The sequence below is a fragment of the Leptinotarsa decemlineata genome, unplaced genomic scaffold (genome assembly GCF_025532065.1).
Source record: "Leptinotarsa decemlineata unplaced genomic scaffold, Ldec_3_MD MMD2_tig00001719_RagTag_RagTag, whole genome shotgun sequence".
NCBI lineage: Eukaryota > Metazoa > Arthropoda > Insecta > Coleoptera > Chrysomelidae > Leptinotarsa > Leptinotarsa decemlineata.
This window is the reverse complement of record NW_027412569.1, coordinates 13114082-13124430: the sequence shown is the minus strand read 5'-3', so window position 1 is coordinate 13124430 and position 10349 is coordinate 13114082. Positions and strand designations below refer to the sequence as shown.

Here is a 10349-nt window from a genome sequence, read left to right as displayed (position 1 = left end):
AGGAATAACGAAACTATATCTACGACTTTTTTCAGTCCAGCGGATTATAATAATAATAATAATACGTTTTTATTCACCATAAAAATACAAATGGAAATGGACAAAAATAAAATAAAACAGTATATAGGAACAATAACAAAAACAAAGGAAAAAACTTTCAGTATATGCTGAATAGGCGGAGTATCAGCCAAGGCTGTTTTTCAACTCAACCTATACTCACACTATAAATAAATAATATAAACAAAGTCGAGTTAACAATTTCAAAAAATTTTAGTTATTGCTTTACTTTAGAAAATTCATTTTAGAAATGCCAAGGTCGGGAACGGACAAGAGGCTAATGAGATAAATAAGTCTTCTGTCATTTTTTAAAGTTTACGATGGTGTATGATCGAAATTCGCAGGGTAGTTGATTATAATATTTGGGTGCATTATACGAGAAGCAGCGGGTGAAGATTTGTGTTTGGGGATGACTAGAACTGAACTGTTCCTTGTAGTAAAGCTGTTAATCGTGGAGAATGTTTTAAGCTTCTTCAGTAAGTAATCAGGTGGTCGAGTCATCAAAACTTCATGTGTGTTGGTGAGAAGGTGTAGAGTTCTAAGTTTCTCAACATTTAACCATCCTGATTCTTGCATTGCTGGGGATATGGTCATATTTCCGAATACCAAACGAGAAACGCAGACAGCTATTCTGAATACGCTGTAGTCGGAGAGCATCTGATTGTTTTGAAGCAGGTCCATAAATACTGTCGCAATAGGAAATTTTTGACATAATCAGAGACTGGCATAGTCTAAGTTTTAGGTTTGTGTTGAGCAAATCACGATTAGGAAAATGCTGTTATAAGAAGATTGGTTCAGATAGCTGACATGTTTAGTAAAGCGGAGATCCAGATCAAACCACAATCCTAAATTTTTTATCTCATCCACGGAAGTATATCGTTTTCGATGCGAACTTGAAAGGTAGAGTTGGTGAGCTCTCTGTTCTTCTTAGCTCCAAACACCATTATTGCAGATTTGTCAGAATTGAGCTTGAGCTTATGGGCAGTAGAAATGTCAAATATACAAGCTAAAAAGCAAGGGCTCAAGGATAGATCCTTGTGGCACTCCCTTTAATACCGACAGAGCATCTGAAATAACTTCATCCACAACAATTCTTTGAGTACGATTCTTCAGATAGTTTTCTAAGAGAGACACTGCTTTCTGAGAAAAACCGAAGTGGACAAGTTTGTCACACAATATCTCATGATCTAGAGTGTCAAATGCCTTGCTGTAATCTAGAAGTATCAAACAGGTCAAATTTTGTTCATCTGCAGCTTGAAAAATATCGTCTGTAATCGATAGAAGAGCCGTGGTGGTCTGAGGTCTGAATCCTGATTGTACAAATGTTATTATATGATTTTCATTGACGTACTCATTAATCTGATTTTTCAGAATCGATTCCACTACTTTAGAGAGATACGGTACAATTGAAATTGGTCTTAGGTCAGAAAGGACAGTAGGTGAGTTACACTTAGCCAGAGGGATAACCAATCCATGGCAACAGTGAGATGAAATGATTGGGTGAAGAAATTACCTAGAAACAGATCCCTTTTGGAAGAGGGAATACCGGGAACCCCTTTTTGTTTGCTGTCAAATTATTTCATATGATCAACCACTGGTTAAATATACCAAGCAGGTGGTTCCGGTAAGTATAAAAACTTTTTAACCAGATTTCAAACTCATTTCTTTTGCAGATTCACTGAGAAACACTTGTTTGCGACTCCAGTTAGTTTTTGGGGGCCCCATGCAATAATCAAGTAGTCACAATCAATAAAATATCAGATTAGAAAGTAAAAGCACCTAAATGCTGGCTTTCGCCGCAGTAGGTCGGATGTCAATCTTGCTGAAGTGCCCATCAGTAGTAGAGGTGAGATGTTCTGCAAACAGGAAGATTTCATTTCAGAGCTAACAACCCGGGAGTGGGCATCGGGGGCATACCTTTGTCTGGTTTAAATGAAAAAAATGTCAACCATTTTTCAATAACTGTTACCTGACCATTGAATATTGGCGTAACCACACATATGCAGTATAAAGTACTGAACCTTCCCAGCGGTGGTCTGAGCCAAATCCTCGCAAAAACCATCCACATTTGTTTTCACACTCGCCGATGGTCAGGCCCCTCGACAACGATGATTATTAAAGTGCCAAATTACCGATGGGGCAGCCGATTCCGGAGCGTATCTAAGTCGAGGGTGCCTGAAGGCTGCTACCGCGTACTCAGTGACTTGGACGGGTGCTCCAGGTGTCATTTGCATAATGACGATGATGATGACGATGATAACGTCCGAAGTGTCCCAGCTGCGCCGCCGCTGGCAATTAGTATCGCGCGTCTCGACCGACGGATCGTCATCAGATAGCCAATGATGAGACCGCGGAAGGAATTTGATAGTGACGGGTATAGTGCGGGCAAAGTTGTATTATGGTGAAAGAGTTGGTGAGATAATGGAATAAACTGAAAAATAGAACATTTCAATGTTCATAGTGGAAGATGACTTCTTGTAACATTTCATTTTTCCACTTTATACTGTTTGCGAGGCAAACACAACGAAAACCTTCCATCTGGTAGATTGTAACAAACAAATTATTCAAATTTTTACTACAGTACTCTGTAAATCACAGCCAAAATCCTGTCTGCTATTGAAATTCCATATTAACTATTTTGTCCATTTAATTTTTTAATTGATTCGGCCATTACTTGATGAGGATCCATAGTAATTTCGATTCCTGACGGTTTTACTATTAAGTTAGATAATCAAAATGAAAATTATAGAGCTTTAAAGTATTTTGGACAAACAACAAAAAAAGTATTTTCATTTTTGAGAAAACAAGATATTCAAATTGCATATAGAAGAAGTACTACGTTGGGAAAGTTGCTTAAAAATAATAAAGACAAAACATCCAAATTCGAGAAATCAGGAATATATAAATTGAAGTGTGGAACGTGTCCTAATATATATATTGGTCAACATTTAGGCAGAACATTTAGGAATTGAATCCAAGAACATCAAATGAGCTATGTAAATGAGAAAAAAGATCAACAAATTAAAATCATCTTTTAGAAGAAAATCATATTTTTAACGAGAGTTCGAAATTTGAAGACTTGAAACTGAATCATTTGGAATCAATGGAAATTAATACACTTAAAAAACCAAGAGAAGGTATTATTATTCATGTAGAAGTGAGGTAATATGCTTCAGGTAATCATAATTGAAGAGGCACCTCAGGTAAAAAAGAATTTTCGAGGTTTAGGTAATTTGATGAAGGTAGTCTTAATTGTAGTTACCAGAATCGAGAATTCAGTTCATTTCTATAGCGATGAAAGTAGGGAAATTTTGATAAGTTATTTGTTATCAATTATATTTAATATTATTTCATGATCTATATTGAGGAGATACTTTTTGAATATATTTTTTATTAGTGGTATCGAGTTGACTTTCATTAGCTTATTTTTATGCATATCGTCTGGAAAGTTATAGAATTTTTTTGCTAAAAAACTGAAACAACGTTGTCCCACCGATTTTTTTGTTGTCTGTATTTGTACGAACATTTTTGCTTTGTTTTTTGTGGTATAACTATGCTCTAACTGTTGAAGGGTGTATTCATTTTTACTTATGAAAATTGCTATGTCGTGTAAATATAACTTTCTGACGCTGAGGAAAGCTGCATCCTCAAAAAGCTTTTTTGACGGATACGTATATTTTTTTGGTAAATTATTTTCAAAATTTTTTTCTGTACCATCTCAAGTTTTTGAAGATGGGTATTAAGTACACCACCCTAGCTAAGGATACCATATCGCAGTCGTGACTCCACGAGAGCATAGTATAGAGTTTTGAGGGAACGAGTATCTAATATTCTTTTGAAGCATTTGAATCTACACAACAATGGTTTTAGACTTTTAGTTACTTCATCGATATGATGATTCCATCTTAAATGACAATCTATTGTAACCCTTAGATATCGGACTCTTTCTGCTTGTTTGATGGTAATCTGTTGATTGGTTTTTCCCAGTGTGAGTTCCTTGAACTTGGGTAAGTTAGTTCTGTAACTCGAAAAAGGTATATAAAAAGTTTTGTCAGAATTTACGCTAAACAACTTATGGTCAAACCAATTGATAATATTTAACAGATCGTTTTCCATTTTTATTTTCAGACTCTCCCAGGTTTCTGCAGTTTATGGAATGGCAGTGTCATCAGCGAAGCTCACGATTTCACCTGTAGTTTCATGGATGGTGAGTAGACTATTTATATATAATGAAAAAAGTAGTGGTACTAGCACTGTACCTTGTGGTACTCTATATTTTATAAATTTCTCTTCGCTGATTCCATTTCCTATTTTTACATACTGTTTGCGGCAACTCAATGATTATGAAATCATTCATTTTATGGTTGGGTAGACAAACTGATATCAAATATTCTCATTTTCTTCAGTCATAGTGATTAACGTGAAGTTTACATGCTTGAAATGATTGATGGAACCGGTGGTAACATTGCCTGGGTTCTGAACAGAAACAGATCCCATGAGCGAAGGATGACATTTCACGTGAGAAAAATTTTGTGGTGATTCAATTAGAAATTTTAATAATCACCAAGCAGACTGGAAACATTCTGCCAGGCAAATTAAGGCAAATTCAGGGCGAAATCAAGGTTGTGTTCTACGTTGTAATTTGGGTCATGGTCGACGTTGTGATTTGGGTCAGATCAAAATCAAGCTGTAGTAGACGTTTTAACCTAAATTGAATAAGAAACAAGGTTGTAATTGAAGTTATCAGTAAGAAATAGAAATCAAAGTCGGATCCCAAAAGTGAAGATAATCTTTCTACATCTGGCTAGACTATCGAAGCACCTAGATCCTACATAACTGCCGATGAAGATTGTTGTAATGCTGGATCATATATCAGAGGAGTGAAAAGAAGAAATTCGTTGTTTTGTTGATGGTTTTTGGATATTACGATCAGGAGTTTCAAGATTCAATGCATATAACCCTGGAGTAAGACCCTATATGTTGTATTAGATATAGGAATAAAATACTTTGTCTAATTTCCACTTATTTAATTTACTGATATTACTCAGTAGTGAATAGTGCTAGAAAACTTGAGAATGGTGTAAAACCCGAAACCTTGGTCGTTCAGATTTAGACAGTGGAAATCCATATTTGGAAAGAACTTCAACAAATTAATAATGAGTTATTCAAATTTTTGAAATACGGCATATTTACAAATTCGAACTGATGGAGTTGAGACTTGAATAAAATTCGCATGCATTCATAATCTGAACCTAAACAAGCGATTGTTCTGAATCGCTATTCAAAACGATGAAATCATGCTAATTTAAAGACAGAAGTGGTCCAAACAATTAGTCAGCACCTATACAAAATTTAAAGTATATTTTGGCGAATTCGCCGATATAAAAATTCATCATTTTTTAGTGGTAGTGTTGGTATGCATTGCATATGCACAGTTATGCCATTTTTATTATAACCAAATTGTGATGTTTTGTTTGAACCTTTTCATTGAAACTTGCTTTTTCAACATTCCGATTTTACACTGAAAATTTTAGTTACTAACTTTGGAAGGAAAAAATCGATTGACCGTTGGAAAATTGTATTTCATTTAATATTTGTGTATTACGAGCTTCCAAATCTGAAAATGTTGAGAGTTTTTCAAAAGTATAGAAAGGACAGACTAACGAGTTTATCTGGAAAAGTTCTACGCCTAACAGGACAAAACCAACATCAAATTAGCAAAAAATTTCTCTCTTTCCAAATTTGCCAACAGCAAAATGAAAATAAAAACATTTTATTCGCCGTCAAAGATTATGTGTTTGTATCCATCTAGACCAAGTATTTTTTCCTCACAAGTTGTTTACTTGAAGGTGGATTGACTCTGCTGCTTAACATGGCTCTAGGTCGTGATTAGACTTTCGTATCATGTCGTCAATCTCCAATTAACCTGTGATGCACTGTTTGGAACCTCAAACTGATCTTCCTCTTGAAGATGATCACTTGGTGATCGAAACACGTGCTGAGGTGTTGGAAAAACTCCAGTAACATCCAATAAACCTGATGAGGAATTCGTAGAACATACAAGAATGAATTCGCAAAATAATTCAAGAACAAGGAAAGTGATAGTGAAATTTGTGCTATTGAATAAAGTAATCAAATTTGAATACGGACATTACTCACTTATTCGTTATCCTCAATGGCGGACATCGATTTTTGGCATAAGATACTTGACTTATTGCCTCTGATCTGATTTGGGTGACATTACAAGATGAACCATTCAATTCATTCATGAAATTACTCCAATGAGTTGAATCTACTCATGTCATCGATGATAATTCGAAATGACATTCATTCACTCATTTAATCCAATCCCAGCCATAGGAATCTTGTATGAATTGAAAGGGTATACTTTTAGGAGAATAATTTTAGTAGAATACAAATTTTGGTCTCCTACAAAAAAATATGGGAATTTTTCAAAGAAAGGAATAAAGTAATTCATTTTGAAATAAACAACGATGTAGATCATGTACAGGAGTAACTTTCAAACATAAACTGAAAGAAAAAACTCTTTCAAAACAACTAATCCCATATAAACATTGAATTACACGAAAGAAAAAACACTTTCGCTGCACAACCACAACAACCACTTATAATTTACCAACTCATCATACTTTCTTTGAAGCTCCTTCATTCGACTCGACTAACACTGACACGACAGGCGATACTTCTAGGCCGTTTTGTTCAATTAGTGGCCGAGTTATGAATCGCGACCGGAGCTCTGTCATTCACGATCACCTGGTTCTGGACGAAACGCAACACCGGCTGAGGCGGGAGGCACCTGCCTCTCAGACACGAAGGTATCGATACGAAATTACTGAATATGTAATGAGATTTGCCGAAGAATTCGACTCGAAACGTCTCGGTGATATGACACGTTCGTGATTGATTAGGTGTAGAGAAACGTGGAAAGGAAGTGGCCAGGGATTGTAACTGGCCATAAGAACAGATTTAGTTTGAAAAATGATGTAGATACTGTTTTCGTGAGGAGTTGTGGGGACAGTCCATTGAAAACCAAATGTAGTAGCACTACCTGTTGGTGAAAACAAATCGACAGATTTACCATTAAACAACCTTGTTGAGGAAATAACCCAATCCCTTGACAACATGGAGACTGCGGTGGCTGTATTTATTGACATTGAAGGAGAATTTGACAGCAAAACTGTGTTAATCCCCTTCACCAGGACCACTGACTTTAGACCTAACCTAACCTAACCATCAGGTCAGGTGACCAACCTATATGCTCAAAATGTGTGAATAATTTTGATTTGAGGCCTCACACAAATGAGCGAATCATATCCTTATGGGCAGACAGATGATTATTGATGAACTCATAACTTGCGAATGAGAATAGATTTGCGTAGCATTGGAACTTGGTGCCATAAACAAAGAACATCATTTCCAGCTCTCACCCAACTGTATAACTACCAAAATGAAACTAGAACAATCGCCTGGGAACACAAACATGGAAAATTTTATAGAAGAAATGTCGGAAAAATAAATAAAATATTGTACAAATCGAATTGAATTCAGCGGTTTTTACAAAACTTCACACCAAGGAACCATTGTCTAGGATGGTTTCTGAAGTGAAGAACATACCTTCTCACAATTTGATCTCAACGAGCTTTGGAAAGAAATTTATACATTTCTGATCCTACAGTTCCTAAAAAATATACGACTACCTGAAATTCACAAGCCAAAAAAGTCGGGTCGACTAACTGTCTCTGCCATGAGGCTAACCAAACAGTTTGAATATTTGAGGGATCTTCTGAGGGTTGATAGTCTTATTGGAGAAGTTATTGGGGAGTACACATAGCTAATGAAAATTTACATGGAACAGAGTTGATCCCAGTTCAACAACTACCTCTACAGAAAAAAAGAAGGCACAGCCATAGAAAAACCACTGTCTCCCTTCAGAGCTAATCTGTTTATAAGGAGATATGTGGATACAAAGGAATTTTAGGCATAGGACTACCTTGAATATTGAGTTTGAATTGAACCTGGTTACTTCCACCTCAACTGGAAATCACTTCTAGATACTCAATAAGATATACAACCTCCTGCTGCCGGTAAAGATGTGTACCCGCAGTCGATGTTCTGGAATCTAAATGGAGTGACGAGACAATTGTGCTGTCATCAGCAAAGCAATATATTGTATTTTTGTTTTCCAATTATTCCATCGCTGATGATAAAAGTATTCGAGAATTGGAAATAATGAGGAGTTACTATTCGTGGAAATGTTAGTGATCACAAATAACCTCTAGGAGTTTATGCCTATTAGACTGCGTTGATAAATGGACTGAGAGTATCAAAATCTCACTCACAAGCGTAGCCAAAGTATCACTTAGCAACGTGTTCCTAAATCAGGTGATCATACTCGCCGATGACAGCTCAAACTCTTGTCCTCAATATCGAAACCACCAAAAGATCCTTGGGAGCAAGGCTAAAAAAGCATGAAAGAAACACACATGTCAACAAAAAAGAAGAAGTTGTGAACCTCAACAGAATATAGAATCCCATTCTGAAAAGTTCAAGAATATCAGATAGAATGGCAGGTAGAAGTAGAAATGGGTCGATGAATGTCATGGATAGTATACGTAAACCATGTACAGGTATTATCACACCAAACTACCTAAGTCAACATAATACGCTTTGCGAAGAAGCTGGCTACTCGCACAAGCGAAAGGTCAGGAAGAAATTCCAAAAATCGATGACCTTCAGGCCGAATCTATTTTGGCATTATCACGATACTAAAATTTCAATTTGCCCGTTTCAAAACGTATTTGGAAGTTGTGGTAAAACTAAGGGCCTACGATAGATTCATTGGCAAAGAAACGTATATGTCACCCTGTAAACTGACAATTATCTGACTGAAATGTGAGGTTCATTGTTATTTCACTTGATTACTTTTATCCAAAATCAACTCCTCTTTCTTCAGCAAATAGTCTTATTTCATTTTAGTAGATATCCTCGATTTCTTCATTGAAACGTTCATTTCAATTAGTAATTTTCTTTAGAAGCTAATGGAACACGCTGTATAATAACTTTGCCTACGTTTTGTCCTAGAAAATGAAGGAAAATCCAGTACATTCATTCGTAATCACAGGACTGTCTCTGCCAATCTATATAATTGGGTGAAACATGAATAGAATTTCAAATTTGTTTCAGTTTTGTTCTGCGAAATAACTACAAAAAGAGGAAGTGAAACAAGCTTCATTACCACTCAGAACATGCGAGTCGTCACCACGCATACATATACCAACGCAGACGATATGCATATTCAACGGTCGACGAGAAAACGAAAAAAAAAATCAGAATAAAGTAAGTGCTCAGTAGGAAATCCTTTACGTAGAGTCATAACGGTGGGACACGCTGTTTGTTTTAGGACTCCCCGCAGGCGCAGCAGCCCCCCGTCGCGCGGCAGCCCCCCTAAAAGCTACTCCTTATCAGATCTCGGCATGATGACAATTCCAATTCGGACAGACGAACGAAAACTAACCCACATTCGAACGAAAAATTTTGTAGCTGCGATCGGTCGTTTCTTTCTGGTAGTCACGGGAAGAGAGAGGAAACGAGGTGTTCGTGGGATGAACGTTTCTTGGAGGACAGACACGGATTATAGGATTTGGTGTTTACTGAAGAATTGTGAGATGGTAGTAATGGTGATAATGATTCATTTTCCTATGGAACTTAAAATTTTTATACTATAACACTTCAGAAGAGAATGGGAGAAACTTTCACTAATGCAAAGTCAGAATAATGTTAATCAAGCCTAGCTTAGCCTTCAACAGTATTTTTTTGCCAAAAGGCAATGCTTTATTAGCGCACGAAATTCATTTTTATCCATTTTTTTCAAACTAACAAAAGTCGCTTCACACAAAACGATCTATGCAACAAACTAATAGTCCGTAGACGTATCTTTTGAAGGTTAGGGTTAAGTAGAATTCATGTGGATTCAGAGCCATCTGTGTGTCAGCTTGTGAACCTTATAGATCATCTAGTATTTGATCTGATATTCACAAGCATTAGATTTTTCGAATGACTTGTTGAATAGTTGAAAATTGAATGTCTGAATTCGTTTCTTGCCAGGTAAATAAAGTCACAAAATTTAAGTTTGTCCTGAAAGGATTCGAAAAAGGCGACAGAGTTGATTCCCAGAAGAAGGATATTTTTATTTTCAATTAACATATCTTTTGTTTTTTGAAGTACTTCATAAGAAAGTGTTACTGATAACTAGGATAGGTCCATTCGGAAAT

At 36.2% G+C, this 10349-nt stretch overlaps 1 long non-coding RNA gene across 2 annotated transcripts in view; it reads left to right on the top strand.

Annotated features, from left to right (window-relative positions):
* The window catches only part of LOC141482744 (uncharacterized), a 28505-nt gene extending 18601 nt beyond the window's left edge, over positions 1–9904 (top strand). Inside the window, exons 2-4 of one of the 2 annotated variants that reach the window (XR_012465698.1) lie at positions 1429–4264; positions 9262–9414; positions 9479–9904. This is a non-coding gene — a long non-coding RNA (uncharacterized lncRNA). Of the gene's footprint in view, positions 1–770; positions 4265–9261; positions 9415–9478 lie in introns of those variants that run through there. The other variant, XR_012465697.1, reaches the window with a different exon arrangement.
* Positions 9905–10349: the final 445 nt, after the last annotated feature.